Source organism: Eleutherodactylus coqui, chromosome 2 (assembly GCF_035609145.1).
Source record: "Eleutherodactylus coqui strain aEleCoq1 chromosome 2, aEleCoq1.hap1, whole genome shotgun sequence".
NCBI lineage: Eukaryota > Metazoa > Chordata > Amphibia > Anura > Eleutherodactylidae > Eleutherodactylus > Eleutherodactylus coqui.
This window is the reverse complement of record NC_089838.1, coordinates 342374165-342392093: the sequence shown is the minus strand read 5'-3', so window position 1 is coordinate 342392093 and position 17929 is coordinate 342374165.

The following is a 17929-nucleotide window of genomic DNA, read 5'->3' as shown; positions in this document are numbered from 1 at the left end:
GTGATAGTACATGTGTGAGAGGTAGGTAGATTACACTGGGATCAGTGATAGTACATGCGAGAGAGGTAGGTAGATTATACTGGGATCAGTGATAGTACATGTGTGAGAGGTAGGTAGATTACACTGGGATCAGTGATAGTACACGGGTGAGAGGTAGATAGATCACACTGGGATCAGTGATAGTACATGTGTGAGAGGTAGGTAGATTACACTGGGATCAGTGATGGTACATGTGTGAGAGGTAGGTAGATTACACTGTGATCAGTGATAGTACATGGGTGAGAGGTAGATAGATCACACTGGGATCAGTGATAGTACATATGAGAGAGGTAGGTAGATTACACTGGGATCAGTGATAGTACATGTGTGAGAGGTAGGTAGATTACACTGGGATCAGTGATAGTACATGAGTGAAAGGTAGGTAGATTACTCTGGGATCAGTGATAGTACATGGGTGAGAGGGAGGTAGATCACACTGGGATCAGTGATAGTACATGGGTGAGAGGGAGGTAAATTACACTGGGATCAGTGATAGTACATGTGTGAGAGGTAGGTAGATTACACTGCGATCAGTGATAGTACATGAGTGAGAGGAAGGTAGATCACTCTGGGATCAGTGATAGTACATGTGTGAGAGGTAGGTAGATCACACTGGGATCAGTGATAGTACATGAGTGAGAGGTAGGTAGATTACACTGGGATCAGTGAAAGTACATGGGTGAGAGGTAGGTAGATCACACTGGGATCAGTGATAGTACATGTGTGAGAGGTAGGTAGGTTACACTGGGATCAGTAATAGTACATGAGGGAGAGGTAGGTAGATCACACTGGGATCAGTGATAGTACATGTGTGAGAGGTAGGTAGATCACACTGGGATCAGTGATAGTACATGTGTGAGAGGTAGGTAGGTTACACTGGGATCAGTGATAGTACATGAGGGAGAGGTAGGTAGATTACACTGGGATCAGTGATAGTACATGGGTGAGAGGTAGGTAGATTACTCTGGGATCAGTGATAGTACATGTGTGAGAGGTAGGTAGGTTACACTGGGATCAGTGATAGTACATGTGTGAGAGGTAGGTAGATTACACTGGGATCAGTGATAGTACATGTGTGAGAGGTAGGTAGATTACACTGGGATCAGTGATGGTACATGTGTGAGAGGTAGGTAGATTACACTGGGATCAGTGATAGTACATGTGTGAGAGGTAGGTAGATTACACCGGGATCAGTGATGGTACATGTGTGAGAGGTAGGTAGATTACACTGGGATCAGTGATGGTACACGGGTGAGAGGTAGATAGATTACACTGGGATCAGTGATAGTACATGTGTGAGAGGTAGGTAGATTACACTGGGATCAGTGATAGTACATGTGTGAGAGGTAGGTAGATTACACTGGGATCAGTGATAGTACATGTGTGAGAGGTAGGTAGATTACACTGGGATCAGTGATAGTACATGGGTGAGAGGTAGATAGATCACACTGGGATCAGTGATAGTACATGTGTGAGAGGTAGGTAGATTACACTGGGATCAGTGATGGTACATGTGTGAGAGGTAGGTAGATTACACTGGGATCAGTGATAGTACATGGGTGAGAGGTAGATAGATCACACTGGGATCAGTGATAGTTCATATGAGAGAGGTAGGTAGATTACACTGGGATCAGTGATAGTACATGTGTGAGAGGTAGGTAGATTACACTGGGATCAGTGATAGTACATGAGTGAAAGGTAGGTAGATTACTCTGGGATCAGTGATAGTACATGGGTGAGAGGGAGGTAGATCACACTGGGATCAGTGATAGTACATGGGTGAGAGGGAGGTAAATTACACTGGGATCAGTGATAGTACATGTGTGAGAGGTAGGTAGATTACACTGGGATCAGTGATAGTACATGAGTGAAATGTAGGTAGGTTACACTGGGATCAGTGATAGTACATGGGTGAGAGGTAGGTAGGTTACACTGGGATCAGTGATAGTACATGAGTGAGAGGTAGGTAGATTACACTGGGATCAGTGATAGTACATGGGTGAGAGGTAGGTAGATTACACTGGGATCAGTGATTGTACATGAGTGAGAGGTAGGTAGATTACACTGGGATCAGTGATAGTACATGTGTGAGAGGTAGGTAGGTTACGCTGGGATCAGTGATAGTACATGCGTGAGAGGTAGGTAGATTATACTGGGATCAGTGATAGTACATGGGTGAGAGGTAGGTAGATTACACTGGGATCAGTGATAGTACATGCGAGAGAGGTAGGTAGATTATACTGGGATCAGTGATAGTACATGGGTGAGAGGTAGGTAGATTACACTGGGATCAGTGATAGTACATGGGTGAGAGGTAGGTAGATTACACTGGGATCAGTGATAGTACATGTATGAGAGGAAGGTAGATCACAATGAGATCAGTGATAGTACATGGTGAGAGGTAGGTAGATCACACTGGGATCAGTGATAGTACATGTGTGAGAGGTAGGTAGATCACACTGGGATCAGTGATAGTACATGTGTGAGATGTAGGTAGATTACACTGGGATCAGTGATAGTACATGAGTGAGAGGAAGGTAGATCACTCTGGGATCAGTGATAGTACATGTGTGAGAGGTAGGTAGATCACACTGGGATCAGTGATAGTACATGAGTGAGATGTAGGTAGATCACACTGGGATCAGTGATAGGACATGACTGAGAGGTAGGTAGATTACTCTGGGATCAGTGATAGTACATGGGTGAGAGGTAGGTAGATTACACTGGGATCAGTGATAGTACATGAGTGAGAGGTAGGTAGATTACACTGGGATCAGTGATAGCACATGACTGAGACGTAGGTAGATTACACTGGGATCAGTGATAGTACATGGGTGAGAGGTAGGTAGATCACACTGGGATCAGTGATAGTACATGCGAGAGAGGTAGGTAGATTATACTGGGATCAGTGATAGTACATGGGTTAGAGGTAGGTAGATTACACTGGGATCAGTGATAGTACATGGGTGAGAGGTAGGTAGATTACACTGGGATCAGTGATGGTACATGTGTGAGAGGTAGGTAGATTACACTGTGATCAGTGATAGTACATGGGTGAGAGGTAGATAGATCACACTGGGATCAGTGATAGTACATATGAGAGAGGTAGGTAGATTACACTGGGATCAGTGATAGTACATGTGTGAGAGGTAGGTAGATTACACTGGGATCAGTGATAGTACATGAGTGAAAGGTAGGTAGATTACTCTGGGATCAGTGATAGTACATGGGTGAGAGGGAGGTAAATTACACTGGGATCAGTGATAGTACATGTGTGAGAGGTAGGTAGATTACACTGCGATCAGTGATAGTACATGAGTGAGAGGAAGGTAGATCACTCTGGGATCAGTGATAGTACATGTGTGAGACGTAGGTAGATCACACTGGGATCAGTGATAGTACATGAGTGAGAGGTAGGTAGATTACACTGGGATCAGTGATAGTACATGGGTGAGAGGTAGGTAGATCACACTGGGATCAGTGATAGTACATGTGTGAGAGGTAGGTAGGTTAAATGGGATCAGTAATAGTACATGAGGGAGAGGTAGGTAGATCACACTGGGATCAGTGATAGTACATGTGTGAGAGGTAGGTAGATCACACTGGGATCAGTGATAGTACATGTGTGAGAGGTAGGTAGGTTACACTGGGATCAGTGATAGTACATGAGGGAGAGGTAGGTAGATTACACTGGGATCAGTGATAGTACATGGGTGAGAGGTAGGTAGATTACTCTGGGATCAGTGATAGTACATGTGTGAGAGGTAGGTAGGTTACACTGGGATCAGTGATAGTACATGTGTGAGAGGTAGGTAGATTACACTGGGATCAGTGATAGTACATGTGTGAGAGGTAGGTAGATTACACTGGGATCAGTGATGGTACATGTGTGAGAGGTAGGTAGATTACACTGGGATCAGTGATAGTACATGTGTGAGAGGTAGGTAGATTACACTGGGATCAGTGATAGTACATGTGTGAGAGGTAGGTAGATTACACTAGGATCAGTGATGGTACATGTGTGAGAGGTAGGTAGATTACACTGGGATCAGTGATAGTACATGTGTGAGAGGTAGGTAGATTACACTGGGATCAGTGATGGTACATGTGTGAGAGGTAGGTAGATTACACTGGGATCAGTGATAGTACATGTGTGAGAGGTAGGTAGATTACACTGGGATCAGTGATAGTACATGTGTGAGAGGTAGGTAGATTACACTGGGATCAGTGATAGTACATGGGTGAGAGGTAGATAGATCACACTGGGATCAGTGATAGTACATGTGTGAGAGGTAGGTAGATTACACTGGGATCAGTGATGGTACATGTGTGAGAGGTAGGTAGATTACACTGGGATCAGTGATAGTACATGGGTGAGAGGTAGATAGATCACACTGGGATCAGTGATAGTACATATGATAGAGGTAGGTAGATTACACTGGGATCAGTGATAGTACATGTGTGAGAGGTAGGTAGATTACACTGGGATCAGTGATAGTACATGTGAGAGAGGTAGGTAGATTACACTGGGATCAGTGATAGTACATGTGTGAGAGGTAGGTAGATTACACTGGGATCAGTGATAGTACATGGGTGAGAGGTAGATAGATCACACTGGGATCAGTGATAGTACATGTGTGAGAGGTAGGTAGATTACACTGGGATCAGTGATGGTACATGTGTGAGAGGTAGGTAGATTACACTGGGATCAGTGATAGTACATGGGTGAGAGGTAGATAGATCACACTGGGATCAGTGATAGTACATGTGTGAGAGGTAGGTAGATTACACTGGGATCAGTGATGGTACATGTGTGAGAGGTAGGTAGATTACACTGGGATCAGTGATAGTACATGGGTGAGAGGTAGATAGATCACACTGGGATCAGTGATAGTACATATGAGAGAGGTAGGTAGATTACACTGGGATCAGTGATAGTACATGGGTGAGAGGTAGATAGATCACACTGGGATCAGTGATAGTACATATGAGAGAGGTAGGTAGATTACACTGGGATCAGTGATAGTACATGTGTGAGAGGTAGGTAGATCACACTGGGATCAGTGATAGTACATGTGTGAGAGGTAGGTAGATTACTCTGGGATCAGTGATAGTACATGGGTGAGAGGGAGGTAGATCACACTGGGATCAGTGATAGTACATGGGTGAGAGGGAGGTAAATTACACTGGGATCAGTGATAGTACATGTGTGAGAGGTAGGTAGATTACACTGGGATCAGTGATAGTACATGAGTGAAATGTAGGTAGGTTACACTGGGATCAGTGATAGTACATGGGTGAAAGGTAGGTAGGTTACACTGGGATCAGTGATAGTACATGAGTGAGAGGTAGGTAGATTACACTGGGATCAGTGATAGTACATGGGTGAGAGGTAGGTAGATTACACTGGGATCAGTGATTGTACATGAGTGAGAGGTAGGTAGATTACACTGGGATCAGTGATAGTACATGTGTGAGAGGTAGGTAGGTTACACTGGGATCAGTGATAGTACATGCGTGAGAGGTAGGTAGATTATACTGGGATCAGTGATAGTACATGGGTGAGAGGTAGGTAGATTACACTGGGATCAGTGATAGTACATGAGAGAGAGGTAGGTAGATTATACTGGGATCAGTGATAGTACATGGGTGAGAGGTAGGTAGATTACACTGGGATCAGTGATAGTACATGGGTGAGAGGTAGGTAGATTACACTGGGATCAGTGATAGTACATGTATGAGAGGAAGGTAGATCACAATGAGATCAGTGATAGTACATGGTGAGAGGTAGGTAGATCACACTGGGATCAGTGATAGTACATGTGTGAGAGGTAGGTAGATCACACTGGGATCAGTGATAGTACATGTGTGAGAGGTAGGTAGATTACACTGGGATCAGTGATAGTAAATGAGTGAGAGGAAGGTAGATCACTCTGGGATCAGTGATAGTACATGTGTGAGAGGTAGGTAGATCACACTGGGATCAGTGATAGTACATGAGTGAGAGGTAGGTAGATCACACTGGGATCAGTGATAGGACATGACTGAGAGGTAGGTAGATTACTCTGGGATCAGTGATAGTACATGGGTGAGAGGTAGGTAGATTACACTGGGATCAGTGATAGTACATGAGTGAGAGGTAGGTCGATTACACTGGGATCAGTGATAGCACATGACTGAGACGTAGGTAGATCACACTGGGATCAGTGATAGTACATGTGTGAAAGGTAGGTAGACTACACTGGGATCAGTGATAGTACATGTGTGAGAGGTAGGTAGATTACACTGGGATCAGTGATAGTACATGGGTGAGAGGTAGGTAGATCACACTGGGATCAGTGATAGTACATGTGTGAGAGGTAGGTAGGTTACACTGGGATCAGTAATAGTACATGTGTGAGAGGTAGGTAGATCACACTGGGATCAGTGATAGTACATGTGTGAGAGGTAGGTAGATTAGACTGGGATCAGTGATATTACATGAGTGAAAGGTAGGTAGATTACACTGGGATCAGTGATGGTACATGAGTGAGAGGTAGGTAGATTAGACTGGGATCAGTGATAGTACATGGGTGAGAGGTAGGTAGATCACACTGGGATCAGTGATAGTACATGGGTGAGAGGTAGGTAGATCACACTGGGATCAGTGATAGTTCATGTGTGAGAGGAAGGTAAGTTACACTGGGATCAGTGATAGTACATGAGTGAGAGGTAGGTATATTACACTGGTGTCAGTGATATTAGATGTGTGAGAGGTAGGTAGACTACACTGGGATCAGTGATAGTACATGTGTGAGAGGTAGGTAAGTTACACTGGTATCAGTGATAGTACATGAGTGAGAGGTAGGTAGATTACACTGGGATCAGTGATAGTACACGGGTGAGAGGTAGATAGATCACACTGGGATCAGTGATAGTACATATGAGAGAGGTAGGTAGATTACACTGGGATCAGTGATAGTACATGTGTGAGAGGTAGGTAGATTACACTGGGATCAGTGATAGTACATGAGTGAAAGGAAGGTAGATTACTCTGGGATCAGTGATAGTACATGGGTGAGAGGTAGGTAAATTACACTGGGATCAGTGATAGTACATGGGTGAGAGGGAGGTAGATCACACTGGGATCAGTGATAGTACATGGGTGAGAGGGAGGTAAATTACACTGGGATCAGTGATAGTACATGTGTGAGAGGTAGGTAGATTACACTGGGATCAGTGTTAGTACATGAGTGAAATGTAGGTAGGTTACACTGGGATCAGTGATAGTACATGGGTGAGAGGTAGGTAGGTTACACTGGGATCAGTGATAGTACATGAGTGAGAGGTAGGTAGATTACACTGGGATCAGTGATTGTACATGTGTGAGAGGTAGGTAGGTTACACTGGAATCAGTGATAGTACATGCGTGAGAGGTAGGTAGATTATACTGGGATCAGTGATAGTACATGGGTGAGAGGTAGGTAGATTACACTGGGATCAGTGATAGTACATGCGAGAGAGGTAGGTAGATTATACTGGGATCAGTGATAGTACATGGGTGAGAGGTAGGTAGATTACACTGGGATCAGTGATAGTACATGAGTGAGAGGTAGGTCGATTACACTGGGATCAGTGATAGCACATGACTGAGACGTAGGTAGATCACACTGGGATCAGTGATAGTACATGTGTGAAAGGTAGGTAGACTACACTGGGATCAGTGATAGTACATGTGTGAGAGGTAGGTAGATTACACTGGGATCAGTGATAGTACATGGGTGAGAGGTAGGTAGATCACACTGGGATCAGTGATAGTACATGTGTGAGAGGTAGGTAGGTTACACTGGGATCAGTAATAGTACATGTGTGAGAGGTAGGTAGATCACACTGGGATCAGTGATAGTACATGTGTGAGAGGTAGGTAGATTAGACTGGGATCAGTGATATTACATGAGTGAAAGGTAGGTAGATTACACTGGGATCAGTGATGGTACATGAGTGAGAGGTAGGTAGATTAGACTGGGATCAGTGATAGTACATGGGTGAGAGGTAGGTAGATCACACTGGGATCAGTGATAGTACATGGGTGAGAGGTAGGTAGATCACACTGGGATCAGTGATAGTACATGTGTGAGAGGAAGGTAAGTTACACTGGGATCAGTGATAGTACATGAGTGAGAGGTAGGTATATTACACTGGTGTCAGTGATATTAGATGTGTGAGAGGTAGGTAGACTACACTGGGATCAGTGATAGTACATGTGTGAGAGGTAGGTAAGTTACACTGGTATCAGTGATAGTACATGAGTGAGAGGTAGGTAGATTACACTGGGATCAGTGATAGTACACGGGTGAGAGGTAGATAGATCACACTGGGATCAGTGATAGTACATATGAGAGAGGTAGGTAGATTACACTGGGATCAGTGATAGTACATGTGTGAGAGGTAGGTAGATTACACTGGGATCAGTGATAGTACATGAGTGAAAGGAAGGTAGATTACTCTGGGATCAGTGATAGTACATGGGTGAGAGGTAGGTAAATTACACTGGGATCAGTGATAGTACATGGGTGAGAGGGAGGTAGATCACACTGGGATCAGTGATAGTACATGGGTGAGAGGGAGGTAAATTACACTGGGATCAGTGATAGTACATGTGTGAGAGGTAGGTAGATTACACTGGGATCAGTGTTAGTACATGAGTGAAATGTAGGTAGGTTACACTGGGATCAGTGATAGTACATGGGTGAGAGGTAGGTAGGTTACACTGGGATCAGTGATAGTACATGAGTGAGAGGTAGGTAGATTACACTGGGATCAGTGATTGTACATGTGTGAGAGGTAGGTAGGTTACACTGGAATCAGTGATAGTACATGCGTGAGAGGTAGGTAGATTATACTGGGATCAGTGATAGTACATGGGTGAGAGGTAGGTAGATTACACTGGGATCAGTGATAGTACATGCGAGAGAGGTAGGTAGATTATACTGGGATCAGTGATAGTACATGGGTGAGAGGTAGGTAGATTACACTGGGATCAGTGATAGTACATGGGTGAGAGGTAGGTAGATTACACTGGGATCAGTGATAGTACATGAGTGAGAGGTAGGTAGATTATACTGGGATCAGTGATAGTACATGTATGAGAGGAAGGTAGATCACAATGAGATCAGTGATAGTACATGGTGAGAGGTAGGTAGATCACACTGGGATCAGTGATAGTACATGTGTGAGAGGTAGGTAGATCACACTGGGATCAGTGATAGTACATGTGTGAGAGGTAGGTAGATTACACTGGGATCAGTGATAGTACATGAGTGAGAGGAAGGTAGATCACTCTGGGATCAGTGATAGTACATGTGTGAGAGGTAGGTAGATCACACTGGGATCAGTGATAGTACATGAGTGAGAGGTAGGTAGATCACACTGGGATCAGTGATAGGACATGACTGAGAGGTAGGTAGATTACTCTGGGATCAGTGATAGTACATGGGTGAGAGGTAGGTAGATTACACTGGGATCAGTGATAGTACATGAGTGAGAGGTAGGTAGATTACACTGGGATCAGTGATAGCACATGACTGAGACGTAGGTAGATCACACTGGGATCAGTGATAGTACATGTGTGAGAGGTAGGTAGGTTAAATGGGATCAGTAATAGTACATGAGGGAGAGGTAGGTAGATCACACTGGGATCAGTGATAGTACATGTGTGAGAGGTAGGTAGATCACACTGGGATCAGTGATAGTACATGTGTGAGAGGTAGGTAGGTTACACTGGGATCAGTGATAGTACATGAGGGAGAGGTAGGTAGATTACACTGGGATCAGTGATAGTACATGGGTGAGAGGTAGGTAGATTACTCTGGGATCAGTGATAGTACATGTGTGAGAGGTAGGTAGGTTACACTGGGATCAGTGATAGTACATGTGTGAGAGGTAGGTAGATTACACTGGGATCAGTGATAGTACATGTGTGAGAGGTAGGTAGATTACACTGGGATCAGTGATGGTACATGTGTGAGAGGTAGGTAGATTACACTGGGATCAGTGATAGTACATGTGTGAGAGGTAGGTAGATTACACTGGGATCAGTGATAGTACATGTGTGAGAGGTAGGTAGATTACACTAGGATCAGTGATGGTACATGTGTGAGAGGTAGGTAGATTACACTGGGATCAGTGATAGTACATGTGTGAGAGGTAGGTAGATTACACTGGGATCAGTGATGGTACATGTGTGAGAGGTAGGTAGATTACACTGGGATCAGTGATAGTACATGTGTGAGAGGTAGGTAGATTACACTGGGATCAGTGATAGTACATGTGTGAGAGGTAGGTAGATTACACTGGGATCAGTGATAGTACATGGGTGAGAGGTAGATAGATCACACTGGGATCAGTGATAGTACATGTGTGAGAGGTAGGTAGATTACACTGGGATCAGTGATGGTACATGTGTGAGAGGTAGGTAGATTACACTGGGATCAGTGATAGTACATGGGTGAGAGGTAGATAGATCACACTGGGATCAGTGATAGTACATATGATAGAGGTAGGTAGATTACACTGGGATCAGTGATAGTACATGTGTGAGAGGTAGGTAGATTACACTGGGATCAGTGATAGTACATGTGAGAGAGGTAGGTAGATTACACTGGGATCAGTGATAGTACATGTGTGAGAGGTAGGTAGATTACACTGGGATCAGTGATAGTACATGGGTGAGAGGTAGATAGATCACACTGGGATCAGTGATAGTACATGTGTGAGAGGTAGGTAGATTACACTGGGATCAGTGATGGTACATGTGTGAGAGGTAGGTAGATTACACTGGGATCAGTGATAGTACATGGGTGAGAGGTAGATAGATCACACTGGGATCAGTGATAGTACATGTGTGAGAGGTAGGTAGATTACACTGGGATCAGTGATGGTACATGTGTGAGAGGTAGGTAGATTACACTGGGATCAGTGATAGTACATGGGTGAGAGGTAGATAGATCACACTGGGATCAGTGATAGTACATATGAGAGAGGTAGGTAGATTACACTGGGATCAGTGATAGTACATGGGTGAGAGGTAGATAGATCACACTGGGATCAGTGATAGTACATATGAGAGAGGTAGGTAGATTACACTGGGATCAGTGATAGTACATGTGTGAGAGGTAGGTAGATCACACTGGGATCAGTGATAGTACATGTGTGAGAGGTAGGTAGATTACTCTGGGATCAGTGATAGTACATGGGTGAGAGGGAGGTAGATCACACTGGGATCAGTGATAGTACATGGGTGAGAGGGAGGTAAATTACACTGGGATCAGTGATAGTACATGTGTGAGAGGTAGGTAGATTACACTGGGATCAGTGATAGTACATGAGTGAAATGTAGGTAGGTTACACTGGGATCAGTGATAGTACATGGGTGAAAGGTAGGTAGGTTACACTGGGATCAGTGATAGTACATGAGTGAGAGGTAGGTAGATTACACTGGGATCAGTGATAGTACATGGGTGAGAGGTAGGTAGATTACACTGGGATCAGTGATTGTACATGAGTGAGAGGTAGGTAGATTACACTGGGATCAGTGATAGTACATGTGTGAGAGGTAGGTAGGTTACACTGGGATCAGTGATAGTACATGCGTGAGAGGTAGGTAGATTATACTGGGATCAGTGATAGTACATGGGTGAGAGGTAGGTAGATTACACTGGGATCAGTGATAGTACATGAGAGAGAGGTAGGTAGATTATACTGGGATCAGTGATAGTACATGGGTGAGAGGTAGGTAGATTACACTGGGATCAGTGATAGTACATGGGTGAGAGGTAGGTAGATTACACTGGGATCAGTGATAGTACATGTATGAGAGGAAGGTAGATCACAATGAGATCAGTGATAGTACATGGTGAGAGGTAGGTAGATCACACTGGGATCAGTGATAGTACATGTGTGAGAGGTAGGTAGATCACACTGGGATCAGTGATAGTACATGTGTGAGAGGTAGGTAGATTACACTGGGATCAGTGATAGTAAATGAGTGAGAGGAAGGTAGATCACTCTGGGATCAGTGATAGTACATGTGTGAGAGGTAGGTAGATCACACTGGGATCAGTGATAGTACATGAGTGAGAGGTAGGTAGATCACACTGGGATCAGTGATAGGACATGACTGAGAGGTAGGTAGATTACTCTGGGATCAGTGATAGTACATGGGTGAGAGGTAGGTAGATTACACTGGGATCAGTGATAGTACATGAGTGAGAGGTAGGTCGATTACACTGGGATCAGTGATAGCACATGACTGAGACGTAGGTAGATCACACTGGGATCAGTGATAGTACATGTGTGAAAGGTAGGTAGACTACACTGGGATCAGTGATAGTACATGTGTGAGAGGTAGGTAGATTACACTGGGATCAGTGATAGTACATGGGTGAGAGGTAGGTAGATCACACTGGGATCAGTGATAGTACATGTGTGAGAGGTAGGTAGGTTACACTGGGATCAGTAATAGTACATGTGTGAGAGGTAGGTAGATCACACTGGGATCAGTGATAGTACATGTGTGAGAGGTAGGTAGATTAGACTGGGATCAGTGATATTACATGAGTGAAAGGTAGGTAGATTACACTGGGATCAGTGATGGTACATGAGTGAGAGGTAGGTAGATTAGACTGGGATCAGTGATAGTACATGGGTGAGAGGTAGGTAGATCACACTGGGATCAGTGATAGTACATGGGTGAGAGGTAGGTAGATCACACTGGGATCAGTGATAGTTCATGTGTGAGAGGAAGGTAAGTTACACTGGGATCAGTGATAGTACATGAGTGAGAGGTAGGTATATTACACTGGTGTCAGTGATATTAGATGTGTGAGAGGTAGGTAGACTACACTGGGATCAGTGATAGTACATGTGTGAGAGGTAGGTAAGTTACACTGGTATCAGTGATAGTACATGAGTGAGAGGTAGGTAGATTACACTGGGATCAGTGATAGTACACGGGTGAGAGGTAGATAGATCACACTGGGATCAGTGATAGTACATATGAGAGAGGTAGGTAGATTACACTGGGATCAGTGATAGTACATGTGTGAGAGGTAGGTAGATTACACTGGGATCAGTGATAGTACATGAGTGAAAGGAAGGTAGATTACTCTGGGATCAGTGATAGTACATGGGTGAGAGGTAGGTAAATTACACTGGGATCAGTGATAGTACATGGGTGAGAGGGAGGTAGATCACACTGGGATCAGTGATAGTACATGGGTGAGAGGGAGGTAAATTACACTGGGATCAGTGATAGTACATGTGTGAGAGGTAGGTAGATTACACTGGGATCAGTGTTAGTACATGAGTGAAATGTAGGTAGGTTACACTGGGATCAGTGATAGTACATGGGTGAGAGGTAGGTAGGTTACACTGGGATCAGTGATAGTACATGAGTGAGAGGTAGGTAGATTACACTGGGATCAGTGATTGTACATGTGTGAGAGGTAGGTAGGTTACACTGGAATCAGTGATAGTACATGCGTGAGAGGTAGGTAGATTATACTGGGATCAGTGATAGTACATGGGTGAGAGGTAGGTAGATTACACTGGGATCAGTGATAGTACATGCGAGAGAGGTAGGTAGATTATACTGGGATCAGTGATAGTACATGGGTGAGAGGTAGGTAGATTACACTGGGATCAGTGATAGTACATGAGTGAGAGGTAGGTCGATTACACTGGGATCAGTGATAGCACATGACTGAGACGTAGGTAGATCACACTGGGATCAGTGATAGTACATGTGTGAAAGGTAGGTAGACTACACTGGGATCAGTGATAGTACATGTGTGAGAGGTAGGTAGATTACACTGGGATCAGTGATAGTACATGGGTGAGAGGTAGGTAGATCACACTGGGATCAGTGATAGTACATGTGTGAGAGGTAGGTAGGTTACACTGGGATCAGTAATAGTACATGTGTGAGAGGTAGGTAGATCACACTGGGATCAGTGATAGTACATGTGTGAGAGGTAGGTAGATTAGACTGGGATCAGTGATATTACATGAGTGAAAGGTAGGTAGATTACACTGGGATCAGTGATGGTACATGAGTGAGAGGTAGGTAGATTAGACTGGGATCAGTGATAGTACATGGGTGAGAGGTAGGTAGATCACACTGGGATCAGTGATAGTACATGGGTGAGAGGTAGGTAGATCACACTGGGATCAGTGATAGTACATGTGTGAGAGGAAGGTAAGTTACACTGGGATCAGTGATAGTACATGAGTGAGAGGTAGGTATATTACACTGGTGTCAGTGATATTAGATGTGTGAGAGGTAGGTAGACTACACTGGGATCAGTGATAGTACATGTGTGAGAGGTAGGTAAGTTACACTGGTATCAGTGATAGTACATGAGTGAGAGGTAGGTAGATTACACTGGGATCAGTGATAGTACACGGGTGAGAGGTAGATAGATCACACTGGGATCAGTGATAGTACATATGAGAGAGGTAGGTAGATTACACTGGGATCAGTGATAGTACATGTGTGAGAGGTAGGTAGATTACACTGGGATCAGTGATAGTACATGAGTGAAAGGAAGGTAGATTACTCTGGGATCAGTGATAGTACATGGGTGAGAGGTAGGTAAATTACACTGGGATCAGTGATAGTACATGGGTGAGAGGGAGGTAGATCACACTGGGATCAGTGATAGTACATGGGTGAGAGGGAGGTAAATTACACTGGGATCAGTGATAGTACATGTGTGAGAGGTAGGTAGATTACACTGGGATCAGTGTTAGTACATGAGTGAAATGTAGGTAGGTTACACTGGGATCAGTGATAGTACATGGGTGAGAGGTAGGTAGGTTACACTGGGATCAGTGATAGTACATGAGTGAGAGGTAGGTAGATTACACTGGGATCAGTGATTGTACATGTGTGAGAGGTAGGTAGGTTACACTGGAATCAGTGATAGTACATGCGTGAGAGGTAGGTAGATTATACTGGGATCAGTGATAGTACATGGGTGAGAGGTAGGTAGATTACACTGGGATCAGTGATAGTACATGCGAGAGAGGTAGGTAGATTATACTGGGATCAGTGATAGTACATGGGTGAGAGGTAGGTAGATTACACTGGGATCAGTGATAGTACATGGGTGAGAGGTAGGTAGATTACACTGGGATCAGTGATAGTACATGAGTGAGAGGTAGGTAGATTATACTGGGATCAGTGATAGTACATGTATGAGAGGAAGGTAGATCACAATGAGATCAGTGATAGTACATGGTGAGAGGTAGGTAGATCACACTGGGATCAGTGATAGTACATGTGTGAGAGGTAGGTAGATCACACTGGGATCAGTGATAGTACATGTGTGAGAGGTAGGTAGATTACACTGGGATCAGTGATAGTACATGAGTGAGAGGAAGGTAGATCACTCTGGGATCAGTGATAGTACATGTGTGAGAGGTAGGTAGATCACACTGGGATCAGTGATAGTACATGAGTGAGAGGTAGGTAGATCACACTGGGATCAGTGATAGGACATGACTGAGAGGTAGGTAGATTACTCTGGGATCAGTGATAGTACATGGGTGAGAGGTAGGTAGATTACACTGGGATCAGTGATAGTACATGAGTGAGAGGTAGGTAGATTACACTGGGATCAGTGATAGCACATGACTGAGACGTAGGTAGATCACACTGGGATCAGTGATAGTACATGTGTGAAAGGTAGGTAGACTACACTGGGATCAGTGATAGTACATGAGTGAAATGTAGGTAGGTTACACTGGGATCAGTGATAGTACATGGGTGAGAGGTAGGTAGGTTACACTGGGATCAGTGATAGTACATGAGTGAGAGGTAGGTAGATTACACTGGGATCAGTGATAGTACATGGGTGAGAGGTAGGTAGATTACACTGGGATCAGTGATTGTACATGAGTGAGAGGTAGGTAGATTACACTGGGATCAGTGATAGTACATGTGTGAGAGGTAGGTAGGTTACACTGGGATCAGTGATAGTACATGCGTGAGAGGTAGGTAGATTATACTGGGATCAGTGATAGTACATGGGTGAGAGTAAGGTAGATTACACTGGGATCAGTGATAGTACATGCGAGAGAGGTAGGTAGATTATACTGGGATCAGTGATAGTACATGGGTGAGAGGTAGGTAGATTACACTGGGATCAGTGATAGTACATGGGTGAGAGGTAGGTAGATTACACTGGGATCAGTGATAGTACATGTATGAGAGGAAGGTAGATCACAATGAGATCAGTGATAGTACATGGTGAGAGGTAGGTAGATCACACTGGGATCAGTGATAGTACATGTGTGAGAGGTAGGTAGATCACACTGGGATCAGTGATAGTACATGTGTGAGATGTAGGTAGATTACACTGGGATCAGTGATAGTACATGAGTGAGAGGAAGGTAGATCACTCTGGGATCAGTGATAGTACATGTGTGAGAGGTAGGTAGATCACACTGGGATCAGTGATAGTACATGAGTGAGATGTAGGTAGATCACACTGGGATCAGTGATAGGACATGACTGAGAGGTAGGTAGATTACTCTGGGATCAGTGATAGTACATGGGTGAGAGGTAGGTAGATTACACTGGGATCAGTGATAGTACATGAGTGAGAGGTAGGTAGATTACACTGGGATCAGTGATAGCACATGACTGAGACGTAGGTAGATTACACTGGGATCAGTGATAGTACATGGGTGAGAGGTAGGTAGATCACACTGGGATCAGTGATAGTACATGCGAGAGAGGTAGGTAGATTATACTGGGATCAGTGATAGTACATGGGTTAGAGGTAGGTAGATTACACTGGGATCAGTGATAGTACATGGGTGAGAGGTAGGTAGATTACACTGGGATCAGTGATGGTACATGTGTGAGAGGTAGGTAGATTACACTGTGATCAGTGATAGTACATGGGTGAGAGGTAGATAGATCACACTGGGATCAGTGATAGTACATATGAGAGAGGTAGGTAGATTACACTGGGATCAGTGATAGTACATGTGTGAGAGGTAGGTAGATTACACTGGGATCAGTGATAGTACATGAGTGAAACGTAGGTAGATTACTCTGGGATCAGTGATAGTACATGGGTGAGAGGGAGGTAGATCACACTGGGATCAGTGATAGTACATGGGTGAGAGGGAGGTAAATTACACTGGGATCAGTGATAGTACATGTGTGAGAGGTAGGTAGATTACACTGCGATCAGTGATAGTACATGAGTGAGAGGAAGGTAGATCACTCTGGGATCAGTGATAGTACATGTGTGAGAGGTAGGTAGATCACACTGGGATCAGTGATAGTACATGAGTGAGAGGTAGGTAGATTACACTGGGATCAGTGATAGTACATGGGTGAGAGGTAGGTAGATCACACTGGGATCAGTGATAGTACATGTGTGAGAGGTAGGTAGGTTAAATGGGATCAGTAATAGTACATGAGGGAGAGGTAGGTAGATCACACTGGGATCAGTGATAGTACATGTGTGAGAGGTAGGTAGATTATACTGGGATCAGTGATAGTACATGTGTGAGAGGTAGGTAGATTACACTGGGATCAGTGATAGTACACGGGTGAGAGGTAGCTAGATCACACTGGGATCAGTGATAGTACATGTGTGAAAGGTAGGTAGACTACACTGGGATCAGTGATAGTACATGTGTGAGAGGTAGGTAGATTACACTGGGATCAGTGATAGTACATGGGTGAGAGGTAGGTAGATCACACTGGGATCAGTGATAGTACATGTATGAGAGGTAGGTAGGTTACACTGGGATCAGTAATAGTACATGAGGGAGAGGTAGGTAGATCATACTGGGATCAGTGATAGTACATGTGTGAGAGGTAGGTAGA